The following is a 22,598-nucleotide window of genomic DNA, read 5'->3' on the forward strand; positions in this document are numbered from 1 at the left end:
TTAGAGCAGTCTTTGTCTTTTTGGATCCTCATACGTCTTCTTGTTCACATTGCCACTGGAATCTTCATATTGTTCCTCGGTGTCAGACTGCCATGGTTCTGAAGCCTTCTGCAGTTTCAGATTGGCCCACAAGTTTCAGCTTGGCCCACCATCTTCGATCTGGGTCACATTTGCAAAGTGGGCAGTGTTTAGGATGCTCAACCTCATGCCATGAGCATGACGCCATTCAGCAAAGTGCCACTGGAAGGCCTTTGGCCCTCGGTAGGTGTAGATTCCACAAATCTCACAGTTGTAGTTGATGTTCAGGCCATAGAGCTTATACAGCCAGTAGGTGATGGGTTTGCCATCCCAGCCCAGAGGCAGGTTTTGGGGGTTGTAAATGATCTCATTCTCTTCGTCTTAACTTTCTCGCTGATCTGCTCTTCCTCCTCCTCCTCTTGCTCTTCTCCTATCCTGGCTTGCTTGCACTGCACGTTTTCATGAGTGAGCTGTCCTGTTCCCCAAGAATCTCCACCTATTCATAGATCTGAGCTTCCAGGAAAGCAATATCTTTGTTCCTCTCAGTGTCTCTTTTTCTTTCTTTTTTCTTTTTTCTTATTATGTGTTTTAATTTTATACATCAGACATGGGTTCCCCTGTACTCCCCCATCCTTTGCTCACTTCCACCCTCCACCAAGCCCCTCCCCTCCATTCCCATGTCCTCCAGGACCAAGACACCATTAGGGATTCATTTAAACCTGGTGGATTCAGTCCTGTTCCCTCCTTCCAGGCTGAGCATGTGTCCCTGTGTAAGCTCAAGGTTCCAAACAGCCAGCTTATGCACTAAGGACATGTCCTGGTCCCACAGCCTGGTGCCTCCCAAACAGATCAAGCTATTCAATTGTCTCACTTATCCAGAGGGCCTGATGTAGCTGGGAGCTCCACAGCAATTGGTTAATAATTCATGTCCTTCCATTCAATTGGCTATTTGTCCCTGTGCTTTTTGCAATCTTGGATTCAACAATTCACGCTCTTGCAGTTCCTCCTCTTTCTATACAGTTGGACACATGGAGCTCCATCTGGGGCCTGGCTGAGGATCTCTGCATCTACTTCCATCAGTTATTGGATGAGAGTTCCAAGACGACTGTTAGGGTGTTTAGTCATCTTATCACCAGACGAGGTCAGATCAGGCTTTCTCTCAACCATTGCCAGCAGTCTACAGAGGATATATCACTGTGGATTTCTGGGGACCTCTCTAGCACTCTGCCTATTCCTGTTCTCATGTGGTCTTCATTTATCATGGGCTGTTATTCCTCGTACTCCCTTTCTGTTCTTGGTCAAGCTGGTATCTCCTGCACCTCTTGAAAGACCCCAGAGCCCTGGGATACTTTCGTCTGCGAGAGGGCTCCCCCAGAAACCAAGATTCCAAACCAGCAGATGCAACACGCAAGAGGAATGTATTCAGCACTGGCGCAAGTGGGCTCTCTGTCCTGGTCAGTCAGAGAGCCCGGAGCAGCGGTCACAAGCATTTTTAAAGGCAGAAATTACAAAATTAGCATAAGATACCAGGTGCCCCGGGTTTGGCCCAATTTAAAAATCATCATATATTTCAGCAATCATTTTGTTACATGGGAAATTTTGTAACATTAGTCGTAAACTGGTTGGCTCGGGGAGGTCTAGGGGGAGCGGTTACTCTGGAGGGGAGATCGCATAGTTATAGGCTTGTGATTGGCTGACATTTGACCTAGTTTGCTGGACTCACCAGATGGTCCTTATCTTGGGTCCTCTTTGAGGAATTTTTTTAAACAGGGACTTATTATTATTTTAATCTATAATTGCAGACCTTGTCCCAAGGCCGAAAGCTGGGCTCTGAAACTTTTTACTTATTTCCAGGGAGAGGATGGGTCAGTGTCTAACGCAAGCAAGTTTACAGAAGCAAAGTCAGCAATTTGCAATTGTAAAATGTATCTCTAATTTTTTTTTCCTCACTCTAAGCTTTCTTTCCCTCAAATCTTGCCCCTCATTGCTCCCACTATCATCCAAGTGGTTCATATAGATCTCATCCATTTCTCTGTCATTGGGTGATCTCTGGGTCTTTCCTAGGGTCCCATTTTCTAGGTAGCCTCCCTGGAGTTGTGTAGCAGTCTAGTCATCTTTGTTTTACATCTAGTATCCTCCTATGAGTGAGTACATACCGTGTTTGTCCTTCTGAGTCTGGGTTACCTCATTCAGGATAATTTTTTCTAGATCCACCCATTTGCCTGCAAACCTCATGATGTCATTGTTTTTCTCTGCTGAGTAGTTTTCTATTGTGTATATGTACCATATTTTCTTTATCCATCCTTCATTTGAAGGGCATCTAGGTTGTTTTCAGGTTCTGGCTATTACAAACAAAGCTGATATGAACGTAGCTGAGCAAATGCCCTTGTGGTATAATTGAGCATTCCTTGGGTATATGCCCAAGAGTGGGTCTTGGGGGAGATGGATTCCCAATTTTCTAAGGAAGCACCATATTGATTTCTAAAGTGGCTGTACAAGCTTGCATTCCCACCAGCAGTGGAAGAGAGTTCCCCTTGCTCCACATCCTCTCCAGCATAAGCTGTCTTCTTTGTTTTTAATCTTAGCCATTCTGAAAGGTGTAAGGTGGTATCTCAGAGTCGTTTTGATTTGCAATTCTTGGATAATTAGCGATGTTGAGCAATTCCTCAAATGTCTTTCAGCCATTTGAACTTCCTCTGTTGAGAATTCTGTTTAGTTCTATAGCCCATTTCTTAGTTGGACTGTTGGGCATTTTGATGTCTAATTTCTTGAGTTCTTTATATATTCTGGATATCAGCCCTCTGTCATATGTGGGGTTGGTGAAGAACTTCTCCCATTCTGTAGGCTGTCACTTTGTCTTGTTGACCGTGTCCTTTGCTCTACAAATCTTCTCAGTTTCAACAGGCCCCATTGATAGATTGTTTCTCTCAGTGTCAGAGCTACTGGTGTTATATTTAGAAAGTGATCTCTGGTGCCAATGTGTTCAAGAGTACTTCCTACTTTCTCTTCTATCAGGTTCAGAGTAACTGGATTTATGTTGAGGTCTTTGATCCACTTGGACTTAAGTTTTGTGCATGGTGACAGATATGGACCTGTTTGCAGCCTTCTACACATTGACATCCAGTTATGCCAGCACCATTTGTTGAAGATGCTTTCTTTTTTCCATTGTACATTTTTGGCATCTTTGTCAAAAATTATATGTTCATAGGTGTGAAGGTTAATGTCAAGGTCTTTGATTCCCTTGGTCCAAATGTTGGTTTTTATGCCAGTACCAAGCTGTTTTTATTACAGTAGCTCTATAGTAGAGCTTGAGGTCATGGACTGTGATGCCTCCAGAGGTTGTTTTATTGTACAGGATTCTTTTGGCTATCCTGGGTTTTTTATTTTTCCATATGAAGTTGAGTATTATTCTTTCCAGATCTGTGAAGAATTGTGTTGGTAATTTGATGGGGATTGTGTTGAATCTGTAGATTGCTTTTGGTAAGATCGTCATTTTTACTATGTTAATCCTGCCTATCCATGAGCATAGGAGGTCTTTCCATTTTCTGGCATCTTCTTCAATTTCTTTTTGCAGGACTTAAAGTTCTTGTCATATAGGTCCTTTACATGCTTAGTTAGAGTAACCCCAAGGTATTTTATATCATTGAGGCTATTTTAAAAGGTGATGTATCTCTGATTTCCTTCTCAGCCTGTTTGCCTATTGTATATAGGAGGGCTACTGATTATTTTTGAGTTGATCTTGTATCATGCTATCTTGCAGAAGGTGTTTATTAGCTGTATCAGTTCCTTGGTTGAATTTTTGGGGTCACTCATGTATACTATCATGTCATCTGCAAATAAGGAAAGCTTGACTTCTTCCTTTCTAATTTGTATCCCCTTAATCTCTTTATGTTGTCTTATTGTTCTGGCTGAAACTTCAAGTACTATATTGAATAAGTATGGGGAGAGGGGACAGCCTTGCCTTGTTCCTGATTTTAGTGGTATTGCTTTGAGTGGTATATAATTTGATGTTGGCTGTTGGCTTGCTGTAGATTGCCTTTATTATGTTTAGGTATGTTCCCTGTATTCCTGATCGCTCCAAGACCTTTATCATGAAGGGGTGTTGGATTATGTCAACTCCCTTTTCTGCATCTAGTGAAATGATCATGTGTTTTTTTTCTTTGATTTTGTTTATATAGTGTATTACATTGATGAACTTTCATATGTTGAACCACCCTTGCATCCCTGGGATGAAGCCTACTTGATCGTGATGGATAATTGTTTTGATGTGTTCTTGGAGTCTGTTCGCCAGAAATTTATTGAGTATTTTTGCATCAATGTTCATGAGGGAGATTGGTCTGTAGTTCTCTTTCTTTGTTGCATCTTTGTTTGGTTTAGGAATCAGGGTAATTGTAGCCTCAGAGAAGGAGTTTGGTAATATTCCTTCTGCTTCTATTGTGTGGAACAATTTAAAGAGTATTGGTATTAAGTCTTCTTTGAAGATCTGGTAGAATTCTGCACTGAAACCATCTGGTCCTGGACTTTTTTTTTGGTTGGGAGACTTTTAATGACTGATTCTATTTCCTTAGGGGTTATTGGACTATTTAAATGGTTTATCTGGTCTTGATCAACTTAGGTATGTGGTACCTATCCAGAAAATTATCCATGGCTTTTAGATTTTCCAGTTTTGTGGAGTAGAGGTTTTTGAAGTATGACCTGATGATTCTCTGGATTTCCTCATAGTCTGTTGTTATGTCCCCCTTTTCATTTCTGGTTTTGTGAATTTGGATGCTCTCTCTCTGTCTTTTGTTTAGTTTGGATAAGGGCTTGTCTATCTTGTTGATCTTCTCAAAGAACCAACTCTTTGTTTCATTAATCTTTGTATTTTTCTCTTTATTTCTATTTTATTGATTTCAGCTCTCAATTTGATAATTTCCTTGCGTCTGTTCCTCCTGGGAAACATTGCTTCTTCCTCTTCAAGGGCTTTGAGGTATGCTGTCAAGTCACTAGCATGAGATGTCTCCAGCTTCTTTATGTGGGCATTCAGTGCTATGAACTTCCCTCTTAGCACTGCTTTCATAGTATCCCATAAGTTTGGGTATGTGGTGTATACATTTTCATTTATCTCTAGGAAGTCTTTAATTTCTTTCTTTATTTCTTCCTTAACCCATTGGTGATTCAGTTGAGCATTATTCAGTTTCCATGAGATTGTAGGATTTCTGTAGTTTTTTCTGTTGTTGAAATCTAACTTTAAACATGGTGGTCTGATAGAACACAGGAGGTTATTCCAGTTGTTTTGTATTTGTTGAGAATTGCTTTGTGGCCAAGTATGTGGTCCATTTTAGAGAAGGTTCCATGGGGTGCTGAGAAGAAGGTATATTCTTTTATGTTTGGGTGGAATGTTCTGTAGATATCGATTAAGTCCATTTGGGCCATAACATCAGGTAAGTCCATTATGGCTCTGTTAAGTTTCAATTTGGCCCATATGTCCAGAGGTGAAAGTGGGGTGTTGAAGTCTCCCACTATTAATGTGTGGAGTTTTACATGTGATTTAAGCTTCAGTAATGTTTCTTTTACATATGTGGGTGCCCTTGTGTTTGGGGCATAAATGTTCAGAATTGAGACTTCATCTTGGTGGATCTTTCCTGTGATGAGTATGTAATGTCCTTCATCATCTCTTTTGATTGATTTTAATTTAAAGTCTATTTTGCTGGATATTAGGATGGCTACACCAGCTTGCTTCTTAAGACCATTTGATTGGAAAGTCTTTTCCCAGCCTTTTATTCTTAGGAGCTGTCTGTCTTTGAATTTGAGGTGTGTTTCTTGTATGCAGCAGAAAGTTGGGTCCTGTTTTTGTATCCATTCTGTTAGTCTGTGTCTTCTTATAGGTGAATTAAGTGCGTTGATATTAAGGGATTTTAATGACCAGTGATTGTTCATTCCTGTTGTTATTTTTATTTTTTGGTGGTAGTGTGTGTGTACTTCTCTTCTTTGGGGTTTATTGCTGTGCTGTTATCTATTGCCTGTGTTTTCATGGGTGCATCTGACTTCCTTAGGTTGGAATTTTCCTTCTAGTGCTTTCTGTAGGGCTGGGTTTGTGGATAAGTATTGTTTAAATCTGGTTTTGTCTTGCAGGGTCTTGTTCACTCCATCTATGATGATTGAAAATTTTGCTGGGTATATTAGTCTAGGCTGGCATCCATGGTCTCTTAGTGTCTGCATTATATTTGTTCAGGGCCTTCTGGCTTTCAAAGTCTCCATTGAGAAATCTGGTGTTATTCTGATGGTTTTGCCTTTATAAGTCACTTGGCCTTTTTCCTTTGCTGCCCTTAATATTCTTTCTTTATTCTGTACATTTAGTTGTTTAATTATTATGTGGCGAGAGGCTCTTTTTTGTTTGTTATAGTCTGTTTGGTGTTCTATAGGCTTCTTGTATCTTCATAGGCATTTTGTTCTTTAAGTTGGGAAAGTTTTCTTCTATGGTCTTGTTAAATATATTTTCTATGCCTTTGAGTTGGTGTTCTTCTCCTTCCTCTATCCCTATTATTCATAGGATTGGTCTTTTCATGGTGTCCCAAATTTCTTGGACATTTTGGGTCATAACTTTGTTGGTTTTAGTGTTTTCTTTGACTGATGAATCTATTTCTTCTACCGTATCTTCAACACCAGAGATCCTCTCTTCCATCTCTTGCATTGTGTTGGTTATACTTGCCTCTGAAGTTCCTGTTTGTTTACTCAGATTTTCTATTTCCAGCATTCCTTCTGTTAGTGTCTTCTTCATTTTTTCTATTTCCCTCTTCAGGTCTTGGACTGTCACCTTGCTTTTTCATGATTTTCTTTCAAAGATGTATTGTTTTCTTCTGCTTTAATTGTCCTTTCCTCTAGTTTTTTATAGTGTTCTTCCCATTTTTTGTTTGTTTCTTCCTCCACTTTATTTTTTGTTTCTTCTATATAAGGCTCTAGCCTCTTCATGATGTTACTAACAAGGTTGTTTTCTTCTTCTTCCATTCTGTGATGTTCAGGTCTAGCTGTTGGAGAAGGGCTAGGTTCTGGTGATGCTGTATTGCTCTTTATTTTGTTGTATGTACTTCTGCCTTGACATCTGCCCATCTCCTTGTGGGTTCGTTCTTGGTCTTATCAGTGTACTTGGTCCAGAGAGAGCTGACAGATTTAGGGAGCCTTTCTCTGGTCCAGATGGAAGCTCTGGTCCAGATGATAGTGCTAGCCTGATAGGAGCTGGGGGGGGGGGGCGCTGGACTCTGAGTCTTGGGAAGTCCCTGAGATCTTCTTACTTTGTCCAGATGGGTGTTCCTCTTGTCCAGATGGCAGTTCCTCTGGTCCAGATGGGAGTTCTGGGCAGGATGGAAGCTGGGGTCTGGTTTCTAAGTCTCAGGAAGTGGTTGGGGTGTCGGGCAGATGGATGTTGGGGCAGGGTGTGGAGGTTGTAGGGTTCACCAGAGGATCTTGGAGAGGGGGAACCTTCCCAGTGGGGATATGGGATCCTGCCCTATGGGTAGAACCTGGGGCCCAGTTGGGCACGTCTTCCCTGGAGTGGCTGGTACCTCGGGCTGTGATCCAGGTGTGGGCCTCTATGGGTGTGACCCCGGGCACTCACCTCTGGTCCAGATGGGATTTCCAGGGCAGGATGGAAGCTGGGGGCTGGTCTCTGATTCTCAGGAAGTGTTTGGGTTCTCTGGCAGATTGGTGTGGGGGCAGGGTGTGGAGACTGCAGGGTCTGCCTGCAGTCTTGGAAAAGGGGAGCCTTCCCACAGGGCCAGCCAAATGGTCAAAAACTGGGGCCAGGTTGGGCCTGTCCTCCCAGGAGTGCTTGTGTCCAGTGGTGGGACCCAGGGGTAGTTGCCTCTCTGACTATAACCCCAGGCACTCTCCTCTGGTCCAGATGGGAGTCAGTGTCTCTTTTTCTACCATTTATTTATTTGGGATTTTTGGCAAACAGAGAGGTGTTGAGTGACTCCAGGGACTTTCCTTTGGTGCTGAAAAGCCTCTGAGCTTGCTCGTCTAGGGTCCCTCCACACTTCAGGCCTAAAGCTAACAGTGAAGATTTCAACCTCTCCAGACCCAGGGAGGCTAACTCCTCCCAGGAGGAGATTGCAGAGAGGTCAAGATGGGCTCCAACATGGGTCAGGGCACTGCTTGTCTCTTTTGGACATCTAGGAAAGGTACCATTATCCCACTTCTCAAAGTCAGTCTGAATCTTCCCATAGAGCTCATTCTGATCCTGAAGGGGCTTCACTCTATCTGTGTTATCCTAGAGGTATTCCAGCAGCATTTCCAGGTATCTCTTATACTCTGCACTTTCTTTCTTTAGGAATGTCAAATGAATGGTCAAAGATGGACAGGTATGTGATGTAATCCAGCTTCTCAGACGCCTTCAGGTTAATATACTTAAGGTAGCAGTCATGGCGTGTAGTTGGAGAGCTTGTCTCCAGGTTCCACCAAGCCCCTGTGGTCCCACAACCCATGTATAAAATAATCATACAGACATTTATATTATTTAAACTGTTTGGTCATTAGCTCAGGCCTACCATTGTCTAGCTCTTACTCTTAAATTAATCCATTTCTGTTTGTCTATACTTTGTCACGTGGTTTGTGGCTTACCGTTGTCTTTACATGTTGCTTTTCCTGGCAGCTGCTGGCAGTGTCTCCTCCCAGCCTTCCTGTTCCCAGCCTTCTCCTCTTCCTTGTCCTGCCTACCCTATCCTTCCTGCCTGGCTACTGGCCTCAGCACTTTATTTATATAGTGATATCCACTGCAATGGAGAGCAAGGTATCAACCATATCCCTCTTCATCTGTGAACTCCACCAAGTTTTGTGCCTCTTCACTTGGATTCTCTTGAGCCTTCAGGAGCTCCTCAAATTCCACTGATGTTGGCACACAGATCTCATTTGGGTGCTTCCGATGAAATTGCTTTATCTGTTTGAGTCTGTTATAGAATTCAGCAAATTCATTGGGCCCTGAAATAGCACTGAGTTCCTCCTTTCGCAGTCCATCTTTATCATCATATAAATCCCTCAGGTTCCCACTGATCTCCATGTACCTATCTTGCATGTCCCGAGTGCGGTGATTGGAATTGATTTGGTACTGTAGCATGGACTTCTTAGTGAGCATCTCCTTGGCCATGACACCCATGAGCCATTCCTTTTCCTCATGATAGCACCATTGCAGTTCCAGAATTGTTTCAATTTTTCCCTAGTCACAGCACTTCAATTCAGACCACCAACATGACCAGAAGCAGCGCCTCCAATGTTCTTTTTTAAAGTTTGGACATCTGTCTTCAGCCCACAGGGCTAGAGTCTCTCAGTCATTTCTCTCTGTGTTCTGTAGAATGTCTGGCATTTTCCTCTGCAAAGCGAGAACCAGGAGGACCATTTCACCAAGCAAAGTTCAGTGGTCACCTTCCTATGGCTCCTGCATGTCCAGTTGATCAAGCAGTCCAGGCAAGAACAGTTTCTTGCCCAAATGGCTATTTTTGCCAAAGTGAAGATAAACTCTATATAGAGTGTCTTTGATGCCCATCCTCCTCTCTGAAGTAAATCAGTGCTGCCAGGAGCAGACATGCCTCACTGTCCAGAAAGTCTATGTTTTAAAAATGTTTTAAATGCCATATTCTTTTGGTCTTTGAAGTATTTGAAGATTATCTATCTATCAGAAATATATATATGTATACCTAGAAGACTTAGCTAACATGGCTATGAGCATGATTATCATAATATCACAATAACTAATTATTAATCTATTTTTTAATTATCCATTACAATTTTAAATGAAGTGTACAAACATAATACCTTAAACAAGAGTAGAAATACACACACAGTATAACAAAATTAACTTTAAGTTTGTATCAATAAACTAAAATCTATATCATTGTAAAACATTTTAAACAAGTTGTTGCTCTTTAAAAGTAGGTTCAGCAATTTACCCTTTTATCCTATCATATCTATATCATATCCCCTTTTCTTCTTTAGAAAGATATTACATTTATAATTAACCTGTTTTAAATAATAATATTGATTTTTTTTCTGTCCCACACCAGAGAGAGGGCTTTTTTTTTTTTTTTTTTTTTAAGCAATATGTCTGGGTTTAGAGAAGGAGTGAGCCAATTCCATCTCCAAAGCTAGCTTGATATACTTGGGAAATTGGGTGTAGTTTTTCTTACTACTTCCTGCTGAGTGGGTGCTGTATCTTATGGGGACATAAAGACGATTTTAGGACTATGGAGTAGTCTGTGAGGGTGTATGGTTTGAGCCAGTTGCCTTGAAACTGTTTTGGATGTCCTTGAAACTGTTTTGGATGTCGGATCATCTGGGCCATGGTGTCATTGGAGACCTTTCAGGTGGTCTTGGCTGATCAAACCTGATGTATCTTAATCTGGAACAAATCCACAGTCTCTGGCTTTCTGTGGAAACAAAAGCAGAGTCTCTTTTCCAAAGCAACATATCATTATATCCAAATTTTGAAGTCAGGGTACCTTTAAAATTTACATATTTGTTTAACTCAACAGCTTTTTATGATTTAATCTTTTTTTGTAGTTAAAAATCCCAAAGACAACACAATCCAGAGTCTCTGTGTAATATCCATCTTTATGTGGCTTATTTTTTATACTACCTTTACTGTCTTTTTAAAAACTTTATTTTTAAAAACTATATATTTCTTTATATAACTGTATATATTTCTTTTTATCTCTCTTCCAAACCTACACACATTTTTACACACATTGTAAAGTATTTAAAGTTTTGTTCCATCGGAATCTGCCTTATTGTGAATCCATTGGTTTAAGCCACAGCATTTGTAAGACTGAAATACTGCTGTGGCTTCTGGCTCTGCCCATCTAGCTTCCCAAAGTGGTGGAGGTACAGTTTACCGCCAGCTCTGGGTCTGGAGCCATGTGTACCATCAACTATCATAAGCAGTTCTATCAAAGTAGTGTGTACCCAGAAAACTTTTTTTTAGTAGCAAAGGCTAAATCCACCACACAGAGTAATGTGCCACTTGCAGATGCCTCATTCACACCATACTGCTGGTCAAACAAGCCAGGAAACCACCAACTATAGAGAGACAACTAGGAAGCTGTTGTTTTTGGTTTTTGGTTTTTTGAGACAGGGTTTCTCTGTGTAGCTTTGCGCCTTTCCTGGAACTCACTTCGTAGCCCAGGCTGGCCTCAAACTCACAGAGACCAGCCTGGCTCTGCCTCCCAAGTGCAATTGGTTTTTAAATAATCTCAGGTTTCTCAGGATAAAAGCCATTGGGTGCCATTTGTAGCTGGAGAGCTTCTCTTGAGGTACCACCAACTCCCCCCCACCCTGTCCCACAACCCACGTATAAAATAATCACTCAGATGCTTATATTACTTATACACTGTATGGATGTGGCAGGCTTCTTAAATTAACCCATTTCTTTTCATCTATACTTTGCCACATAGCTCATGGCTTACCGGTACCTTACATCTTGCTTGTCATGGTGGTGGCTGGCAGGTCTCTGCCTCTGCCTTCTACTTCCCCCAATTCTCTTCTCTTTGTCCTGCCTATACTTCCTGCCTGGCTACTGGCCAATCAGTCTTTTATTTATTACCTAATCAGAGCAACACATCACATGTAACATACAGAATATCCCACAGCACAACCAAATCACCAAAAATCATAGAATCAAGACTGCTATCCTACAGGCCAAGCAGTTATAGAAAGATGAAACAGAAGTCTAAAGGATATGCTAAATAAACAGAAAGGTGTAACAAAAACCCCCAGAAATAGACTGCATAATGCTCTATTAATTTTGAATTTTCTCAATGCTAATGGGAAAGGAACAACAGCTGCAGAGAGACATTGGATAATAGAAAAAAACTACCAAATTAAATCAGCCTATATACTTTAAGGACCTGCTGACCTCAGAATAAAAACAAGGTTATGTGTTACGTTGGGGATGAGATTTTTGCTTTTGTTTCTACTGGAGAAGATAAGCTGTGGATACCATCAAAATAAATAAAGATTTGATTTGAACAAGAAAGAACTCTTAATTATAAGAGGTGATAGCTCATCAACCAGCATGACCATCCAATTTAAACTAACTTATACCATTAACACATGCCTTTTCATTTAATCAGACATAACTTGCCAAAAGGGAACCTCTCCAAAGTTAGTCTTTGGGGGAGGTTTTTCTTTTTGTCTTTTAGGAGAATGCAGGCTAAGGAATCTGAAGAACACTGGACAAATGAGACAGCTGAAGAAAAAGGACAAATCATCAAGAAAAAAAATGTCCCAAGGAAAAGAGTAAATATGCCTATTGTTATATTATCTATAAAATTTCATAAGTCTTTCTAAATGGTTGTTTCTGCTCTTCCTTAAGGCACTTAAAACAAATGGTCTCCCTGTAGTTCCAGTTCAATTAAAAATTATAAGTGGTTTTGGATTTGTAGAATGGCTCTCTCCTTCTTTAAACCCAAGCATGTTGTTAAAAGGAAAATACAAAATCTCTGTAAGAAGAATGAGTCATCTTCTAATATGGGACAAAAGAAAATGAAAAAATTAGGGGATTATTCTATTGCTACTAATCTCAATTCTTTGATTCTATTTTGATTTTTTAAACTTTTCTTAAAGTATGAATTTTACATCCAAATTTATAAGATTAATATATATTTTAAATTTGATATGTAACATCAAATTAATATATGATATTAATGGTCATATAGAGTACTAACTATTCTAGGAAAAAAAGGCTTCAATTAGATGCCTATATGTGTCTTTGTGTTTGAGTCTCTATCAGTTTTCTGCAGGGAATCACAACTATGCCTAACACTGAATTTGAAGTCTCCAGAAAGATGATGGGGCCCCACAACAATGATTCCACATGGACAATAACAATACGACTAAGATGATAAACATCACCTACAGATCAGCTTTGTACTACAAACTGCTCAGAGCAATTTTGAGATGGCTAGTAGGGATGATCCAGTTTCATAGACTATTTGAACAAGGATTTGAGATAATCCCTGAACTTTGGCATTATGCAGAGACTGGACAACAAATGATACAGCTACCTTTTCTAGACTTTGACAATTAACCCAACTTTTTTTCTTTTCAGAATAAAGAAGCCTCTGCCCACAACCAGCAGGAAGCAATTTTAACAACACAATGCCCACATTCCAAAGGGTTGGTGTGGGGCCGGTGATTTTTGGTCTTTCAATGGGTTTTGTGTTTGGGGTAATTTTTCTTGTTTAGGAGAGATGGTTACAAAGTGTGTTAATGGTTAGGAAAAGAGCTAAGCAAAAGAGATTAGAGTTAAGGTCCTTGTTTGAAAAAAAAAAGATATATAGAAATAATAGAATAGAGGGTAGATTATTGAATCTATACTGAATAGTAAAGAGATCTATATCTTCTATATCTATATGTTATAGATAAAAAGATGGATCATTGAATCTACTTTTAAAAGACAATTACTAGCTTTAAATACTTTACATTGGATTGGATTTTATATATTGTATACAAATTATATATATACTGACATGGATATTGTTAGAAAATGCTATATGTATATTTCTAATCTTATACAGTTCATTTAACAATGTAATGCAATTTGATGATGCTTGAATGCTATTATTACCAACTATTAGGATATAAAGACATGATAGTAGTTAGACATTATAATCGAACTTGGAGTCACATTAAGTATGTTTTCAAGGTCAAGCAGAGATATATATTAGATAGACAGGTCATCTTCAGACCCTTCAAAGATCTACAGAATATGGCAATAAAAATGATTTAATATCTTAGAAATTCTTTCTTTTTTATATGATTATGAGACATGTTGGCTCCTGGCAGCACCAATCTACTTCATAGAAGACCTGGGCATTGAAGAAATTGTATACAGAATTAACTTTCATTGTGGCAAAAGTTAGCTGCTGGACAACAAAGTGTCCTTGAATTGACTGCTGACGAACAGGACAAAATAGACAGACAGGACACAAAACAAAGGACTACTGATTCTTACCAAGGTAAGTTTGGTTGTGGCTTTAGCAACAGGCATCCTTTGAGGCTGGGGCAATATGATACCATCCCTGAAGTGGCCTTTGCAATCCAGAAAAGGTACACTGCCCCTTTCCTTGAAGGCAGCTGAACAGGTACAGGGGCAATGGCTTCTGGTGTGCAATGGAACAGTAGCTGAAACAGTTATTCTTGAAAGAGTCACTAGGCTGGCAGAGTCTAACCTCTCAATGGTAGTTTGGCATTAAATAAAAGAAAGGAAGCCACCCACAAGCCAAGAAGAATGGGATGTGGAGAAGAATTGGATGCCAAGATGAAGCCACAAACAAGCCAAGAAGAATGGACAGCTGAATTTAAAAAAATCAACAATTTCCAGAATTTAAATCCTGAATCATGACAGGACAGTAGTGGAATTCAGGTGTTTCTGGTACATGGACTACTCTCATAAAATGTGATGTTGAACTGTAGGCTTTGTGTAAATCCTTCTTCACAAATGAGTCTGTCAGATATCCTAAGCCTCTAGGCTGAAGATCATGCCCCAACATTGTGGAGAAACCATAGGTGACTGTCCAGAAAAGTGAGTTTCTGTCAAATCACATTTTTTGGAAGTTGCTTGTTTGTACTTCCTGTTTTATTAGGTAATATTATTTCCTTCTTGGGTCCCTGAGGGAGTTGAAGATTAGATAGTTATAGTTATAGTGAGCTGAGGATTAGATAGTTATAGTTATAGTTTTCCTTGTTAGGAATTTCAGAAAAGAAACTCATTAAAGAGGTGTAAGTGTATAAATTTGAAAGACATTATAAGATAGTCCTCTGTTTAGTAATATGTTAGGATAGAGAGTGATTCATGCACATTACTTACCAAAATAGGATAGATAATGGAATATTTTCTCTGAGTCTGTCAAACACAAATGGACTAGATATTGTTAAGGTATTTATTGCTTACATATATTGTATATAGTTATTGTACTTATTGTATATAGTTTTTCTAATATTAGTTATAACTTTTTCCTTTTTATTAGAATAAAAGGGAGAAATGTGATGATCTTTTAATTGTGCTGAAATGTGATTTTATTTGTATGTTAATAAGTAAAGTTGTCCTGGAGATCAGAGGTCACCTAGTAAGGTCACATAGACTTTGAAAGGAGTCAAGCAGTGGTACCACATGCCCTTATTCCTATTACATGGCAGGCAGAGACTCTGTGTGGTCAAGGACACAGCCAAGCATAGGGACATGAGCTTTTAATCCTAGTACAAACCATAGAGACCTGGAGGTCTGTATAGACAGGCAATGACAAGGAAGTCAGGTGGCTGGGCTTAGAGCCAATGAGAAGACAGAAAAGGAAGGCAATAAAAACACAAGTTAGATGGGAAGAAACTTACTCTGGGGAATTGATGGCGGTGAGGTTGTAAGATAAGATAGTAATGGTTCTTTGCTAGTTCTCTGATCTCTTTGGCTATTACCTCTGTATTTGGCTCTGTATTTCTTTGTGAATAAGTCTGTTTAGAAATTTGTCTACAGTATAGCCTTGGGAGGGCCTGGGTCGAAACTTACCAGCCTTTTCTGTCTCTACTAAAGGACTTTTGTTTTGTTTTGTTTTGTTTTTTTGTTTGTTTGTTTTTTCAAGACAGGGCTTCTCTGTATAGCTTTGTGCCTTTCCTGGAACTGCTTTGTAGACCAGGCTGGCCTTAAACTCACAGAGATCTGCCTGTCTATGCTGGGATTAAAGGCGTGCACCACCACCACCTGGCTAAAGACTGAGTTACCAACTCTCTTTTTTTTTTTTTTTTTTTGGTTTTTTGAGACAGGGTTTCTCTGTGTAGCTTTGTGCCTGTCCTAAATCTCGCTCTGTAGACCAGGCTGGCCTCAAACTCACAAAGATCCTCCTGGCTTTGCCTCACAAGTGCTGGTATTAAAGGCTTGCACCACCACTGCCCTGGGCTAAAGGGCTTTTTAAAGGAATGCTAGGGTGGAGCAAAAGACCTTTCCCAGCACAGCCAAGTGCAGACCATTCGAGATACCTAGTGACCGTAGACCTGGTCCAGCCATCCTGTAATGCAGTGCTGCTGTGTAAAGCAAGCTCAGATCTCACTTGAAAACCTTTGTGGGCTCCCACAGGTCACTCAATTTTTAAAGAGTCTCTCAGGCTCTATCAGATAGACTGAGGTCTCTGTTAGGTCATTCTCTATGGTTATTTCTTCTATTACCCATCATGGAGATATGCTTTCCATCAAGTATACTCTGTCTTAGGATAGAAGCTACCGGCCTGTTCTTGGCTCTCAGCCTCTGATAGGAGGGAGTACTGAGCTTAATTTAGGTCTGACCCATATTCCTATTGATCTTACAATCTCCACAATGATCTCCATAGCTGTGACACCTCCCAGTACAGGAGTAGAGGATGATAGAGATTGCATATCTTTTCTGGAATTGGTCTTAAGATGTCTATATCAATTTTAGGTGTGCAAAGCCCTGATCAAATCAATAAATTCTTGATGCAAACTGCATTCAATAAACTATATCCAACTTAAAGGCTTCCTTAGCTTTTTACCAAACTGTGGTTCTTTAACCTTAATATAATTCTGGTATAAACATCACCAAACATATTTACAATTCTCTTAATTGAACTATTATCACTATACACATTTACACTTCTTGCAAACTTACATTAAACGTTTAGACTTACATTCAATATTTACACCTCATAAACTCACATTGAACATATACTTATTTATACTTCTTACAAGTCTGCATTCATAAGGAAACTCTATAAGACTACCTTAGAAAATGCCTAGGAGAGATTTCTTAGAAGAAATATAAAGACTCTCAGCAGGACTAACTTACACTAGAAAGAATCTCATTTTTACCTTTGTTTTTTAATTTTATAATTTAATTTAATTTTACATATCAGCCATGGATTCCCCTGTCCTCTCCCCTCCAGCCACCCCCACCTCCCCCCATCTCACCCTCCATTCCCATCTCCTTTAGGACAAAACTCCCCTAGGGATTCAGCTCAACCTGGTAGATTCAGTCCAGGTAGGTCCAGACCCTCCTTCCAGGCTGGGCAAAGTGTCCCTGCATAAGCCCCAGGTACAAAAAAGCCAGCTCAGGCACTAAGGACAGATCCGGGTTCCACTGCCTCCCAAACAGTTCAAGTTAATCAACTGTCTCACTTATCCAGAGGGCCTGATCCAGTTGGGAGCTCCTCAGCTATTGGTTCATAGTTCATGTGTTTCCATTATTTTGGCTATTTGTCCCTGTGCTTCCATTAGTTTGGCTATTTGTCCCTGTGCTTTTTCCAAACTTGGTCTCAACAATTCTCACTCTTACAATCCCTCCTCTTTCTCAACAATTGGATTCCTGAAGCTCCACCTGGGGCCTAGAGAGTTAGGGACCAAGATGTCAGGAACCAAACATGAACCATGGAAAGTAGCTAGGCCAGTGAACAAGTCATAAGCCCCTTCCCAGAGCAGTAACCAGAGGCCCCCAAAGATAAGAGAACATCACACAGTCAGGTGCCATGACAACTGAACCTAAATAGCATTCCATGGTCAGGTAGCCTAGCAACAGAATAAACTGCCCCTGACCAGTGACCTTAGCTGACATCTCGCAGTTGCATGATCTGCCTCACAGGTGTTGCACCCCTTCCATGTTCTACATGCCCCTTTTCCCTTCCCTCCTTCCTGCCCCTTCCCCTCCTATGCTATATAAGCTTTGCAGATTAAAATAAAAAGTGGCAGCTTGATCAGAATCTTGTCTTGCTGTCCTCCTTTGTGTCACCCTTCCCTTTCATTCATTCCCACAGGTGGGTCACCCCCATTGAATCCCTGCTGGCTAGGGCACTGGAGCTTCCCTCAGTCATTGGATGAAATTTCTACTATGACAGTTAGGGTGTTTGGCCATCTGATGACCAGACTAGGTCAATTCGGGCTTTCTCTCGACCAATGCCAGTAGTCTACAGTGGAGGTATCTTTGTGGATTTCTGGGAACCTCTCTAACACTTTGCTTCTTCCTATTCTCATGTGGTCTTCATTTATCATGGTTTGTTATTCCTTGTTCTCCCTCTCTGTTCTTGATACATCAGGGATCTCCTGCTCCCCTAAGCTCTCTTCCCCTTGACCCTTGCCAATCTTTACCCCCCTCCACATCCAGTTTGCTCATATAGATCTCATCCATTTCTCTGTCTTTGGGCCATCCCTGTGTCTTTCTTAGTGTCCTCTTTACTAGATAGCCTCCCTGGAGTTGTGTAGAAGTATAGTCATCCTTTGTTTTACATTTAGTATTCACCTAAGAATGAGTACATACCATGTTTGTCCTTCTGAGTCTGGGTTACTTCATTCAGGATGATTTTTTCTAGATCCATCCATTTGCCTGCAAACCTCATAATGTTATTGTTTGTCTCTGCTGAGTAGTACTCCATTGTATACATAACACATATTCTTTATCCGTTCTTCAGGTGACAAGCATCTAGGTTGTTTCCAGGTTCTGGCTATTACACACAATGTTGATATGAACATAGCTGAGCAAGTGTCCTTGTGGTATGATTGAGCATTCCTTGGGTATATGCCCAAGAGTGCTACAGCTGGGTCTTGGGGGAGATGGATTCCCAATTTTCTAAGGAAGCACCATATTGATTTCCAAAGTGGCTGTACAAGCTTGCATTCCCACCAGCAGTGGAGGAGAGTTCCCCTTGCTCCACATCCTCTCCAGCATAATCTGTCTTCTGTGTTTTTGATCTTAATCATTCTCACAGGTATAAGGTGGTATCTCAGAGTCGTTTTGATTTGCATTTCTCAGATAATTTAGGAATGTTGAGCAATTCCTTAAATGTCTTTCAGCCATTTGAGCTTCCTCTGTTGAGAATTCTCTGTTTAGTTCTATAGCCCATTTCTTAATTGGATTGTTGGGCATTTTGATGTCTATTTTCTTGAGTTCTTTATATATTCTGGTTATCAGCCCTCTGTCAGATGTGGTGTTGGGGAAGACCTTTTCCCATTCTGTAGGCTGTCGTTTTGTCTTGTTGACTGTGTCCTTTGCTCTACAAAAGCTTCTCAGTTTCAACATGTCCCATTGATTGATTGTTTCTCTCAGTGTCTGTGCTACTGGTGTTGTATTTAGGAAGTGATTTCCTATGCCAATGTGTTCAAGACTACTTTCTACTTTCTCTTCTATCAGTTTCAGAGTAACTGGATTTATGTTGAGGTCTTTGATCCACTTGGACTTAAGTTTTGTGCATGGTGACAGATATGGATCTATTTGCAGCCTTCTATACATTGACATCTAGTTTTGCCAGCACCATTTGTTGAAGATGCTTTCTTTTTTCCATTGTACATTTTTGGCTTCTTTGTCAAAAATCATATGTTCATAGGTGTGCGGGTTAATGTCAGAGTCTTTGATTCCCTTGGTCCACATGTCAGGTTTTATGCCAGTACCAAGCTGTTTTTATTACAGTAGCTCTATAGTAGAGCTTGAGGTCATGGACTGTGATGCCTCCAGAGGTTGTTTTGTTGTACAGGATTCTTTTGGCTATCCTGGGATTATTCTTTCCAGGTCTGTGAAGAATTGTGTTGGTAATTTGATGGGGATTCAATTGAATCTGTAGATTGCGTTTGGTAAGATTGCCATTTTTACTATGTTAATCCTGCCTATCCATGAGCATGGGAGATCTTTCCATTTTCTGACATCTTCTTCAATTTCTTTTTTCAGGGACTTAAAGTTCTTGTCATATAGGTCCTTCACATGCTTAGTTAGAGTAACCCCAAGGAATTTTATATCAATTGTTGCTATTGTAAAGGGTGATGTATCTCTGATTTCTTTCTCAGCCTGTTTGTCTATTGTATATAGGAGGGCTACTGATTTTTTTGTGTTGATATTGTATTCTGCTGTGTTGCTGAAGTTGTTTATAAGCTGTATCAGTTCCTTGGTTGAATTTTTGGGGTCACTCGTGTATACTATCATGTCATCTGCAAATAGGGAGAGCTTCACTTCTTCCTTTCCAATTTGTATCCCCTTAATCTCTTTGTGTTGTCTTATAGTTCTGGCTATAACTTCAAGTACTATATTGAATAAGTATGGGGAGAAGTGACATCCTTGCCTTGTTCCTGATTTTAGTGTTATTACTTTGAGTTTCTCTCCATTTAACTTGATGTTCCTGTTGGCTTGCTGTAAATTGCCTTTATTATTTTTAGGTATGTTTCCTGTATTCCTGATCGCTCAAGATCTTTATCATGAAGAGGTGTTGGATTTTGTCAAATGCCTTTTCTGTATCTAGTGAGATGATCATGTGGTTTTTTTCTTTGAGTTTGTTTATATGGTGTATTACATTGATGGACTTTCATATGTTGAACCACTCTTGCATCCCTGGCATGAAGCCTACTTGATCATGGGGGATAATTGTTTTCATTGTTCTTGGAGTCTGTTATGCAATATTCTTATACCTAAAGCTAATATAAACTTACATTCTATAAGACTACTTTTTAAAAACTATTAGAAAGACTGTCTTAGCAAGACAGGAAGTATGAAAATCATTTCTAAATTTCAGAGTTTATAGTAAAGTTCTGAGATTAAGTCTTCTTTGATATTATTCTGATAGTTCTTCTGACAGTTGAAAACAAGAGCCTAATTCTGCAATGGCTTTCTGTTAACTCTGGGATTTAGTGAATATTGTTGCTAAACAGTACTCTATGCATTCCAGATCTTTTATAAACCTCTATTAAGAGCTATCTCAATTTATAGCAAACTCAAAAAGGAAGAAAGGAAATGAGAAGATAAACCTTCTAAGTAATACCTTGTTCCTGAACTGCTTAGCAGGCAATTCAACAGACAATTTCTTATCAGGAGAAGATAATTGGCTAAGGTGGAATGGGATTCCATAACTGCAGATTTCAGCAGGTTCCTCTGTGTACCAAAAAATTGCTGAAACTCCTCAGCAGTTTAGAAGCCTCCTTATTCTTCTACCAGATGGAAGTTTAATGTCAAGAACATTGATTTCGCTGCTTTTTAATCCTGTTCCTCTAGTTGACTGTCATTGGAGCTTATATTCCTCTGTTCCACTCTCATCACCAAACTCTCAGACAATTTTTCCCTTTCTTATTATTTTTTAAAGTTGTATTTGCCATGAGTTCTTTTAATAATGCTGAAGTTTCTCATAGATTTTTATTAGCCCAATATATCTGGCAAGATTATTTGTCTACTAAATCTGCTACAATTCAAAGGAGTCAAAATATAAATGTTGTTCGTTAACCACATTCTTCATTAGATTACTCTGAGGAAGAACATTTTTGTGATTTAGTATTTTCACTTCATTCACTAGCTTCTCACAAACCACAGCGCATTCACTAAGCAAGCATTCTGATTTAGCATTTTTTTTTCTTATAGGCAACTTTCAAGTGAGGCAAGTCTATTTTGTACGATGGTTAGATTTTTTTTTGAAGCTTGATCACCTATTATAAAGCAGTCATTACTTTTTGAGTGCCTGCTTCCTTGTCCTCTTATTAGATTTGCAAAGGAATCACTGATTGCAGGTTGTTTGTTCAAGAGAATAATTTTTTTTTATTTGCCCATGAGTTTCTTCATATCTAAAACAATGTTCTGTGTATGGACTGCTTTCTCTTGCTTTTTAAAGGATTTTAAAGTGGCTTCTTGATAAACAGTATTATCATTTAATTATCTCCTGGAAGGCAAGCTTTTGATCACTTGTTTGTTTTTTAGGAGGTAAACCCAAGCTTTTTAGCAGCACTTGGAAAAAAGCAATGCTTTAAGCTGAGCACTTGAAAGTTTCTGTCCCAATCTGTCTGCACATTCTCCATACTGAAGCCCTATGCTGTCTTGCTTCTATGCTCTATATTTCCCAGGATCCATAGCATCATTAAGTTTATTTCTTTTAGGGTCTGAGCAAACCTCTGTTTCTGCCTACATGCTTTGTCAAATTTCTTCTTTCAGCATGGGGGGTTTGAACCAAGCTTTTTGCTTTTTCGCCACTGGAAACTGAGAGATTTTTGTTCTCCATGAGCTGGCCTTGCTAGGTATTTCTCTCTCATCTGATACTGGCTCCAGATCACAATAACCCCTGCCTCATTAGCATGCATTGAGGCTGGCATCTCATTTGTCCCAGCCAGTTAGTGAAAATATTCAAAACAAAGCTTTCCTTCAGCCCCTACAGAGAGATCCCTCCCAGACGTCTCCTGGTTTAGTTTCTTTCTATGCTGACTGTTTCTGAAGGTAGAGGCTTCTATCCCAGTTCTGCCTCAGTTTTTCCCAGTAGAGCACTGCCTCTCTTGAAGTTGCCTGATCACTGTAGGAATCTTAGTATCCCCAGAATGCTCTCAAGCTTAGAGGTGCTGGCTCCCAGGCTCCTTGCTAATTGCTTCTCAGTTGCTGGTTAGAAGCAAAATACAATGCTAACAGAGAGGGTTTGCATTGCTTCAGGAATCTTTGTGCTAGAGCAATTATGAGTGACCTTTTCATTCTGATATATTCTCTCCCTGAAGCCACAGCTCCACGGCAGCCGAAGGCTCAGCGCTCCCTTCTCCTTATCTGCAGCCCCTCCTATCAAGGGAAGCAGCTCCTTTGGCTCTTTGCGGCTCGCAGCCTGCACTCTTCCAAGCAT

The 22,598-nt window shown here is 40.0% G+C and overlaps 1 pseudogene; it reads right to left on the bottom strand.

Annotated features, from left to right (window-relative positions):
* On the bottom strand, positions 1-22,598 carry LOC118569850 (annotated as a pseudogene).

Source organism: Onychomys torridus, chromosome 18, assembly GCF_903995425.1.
Source record: "Onychomys torridus chromosome 18, mOncTor1.1, whole genome shotgun sequence".
Lineage (NCBI taxonomy): Eukaryota > Metazoa > Chordata > Mammalia > Rodentia > Cricetidae > Onychomys > Onychomys torridus.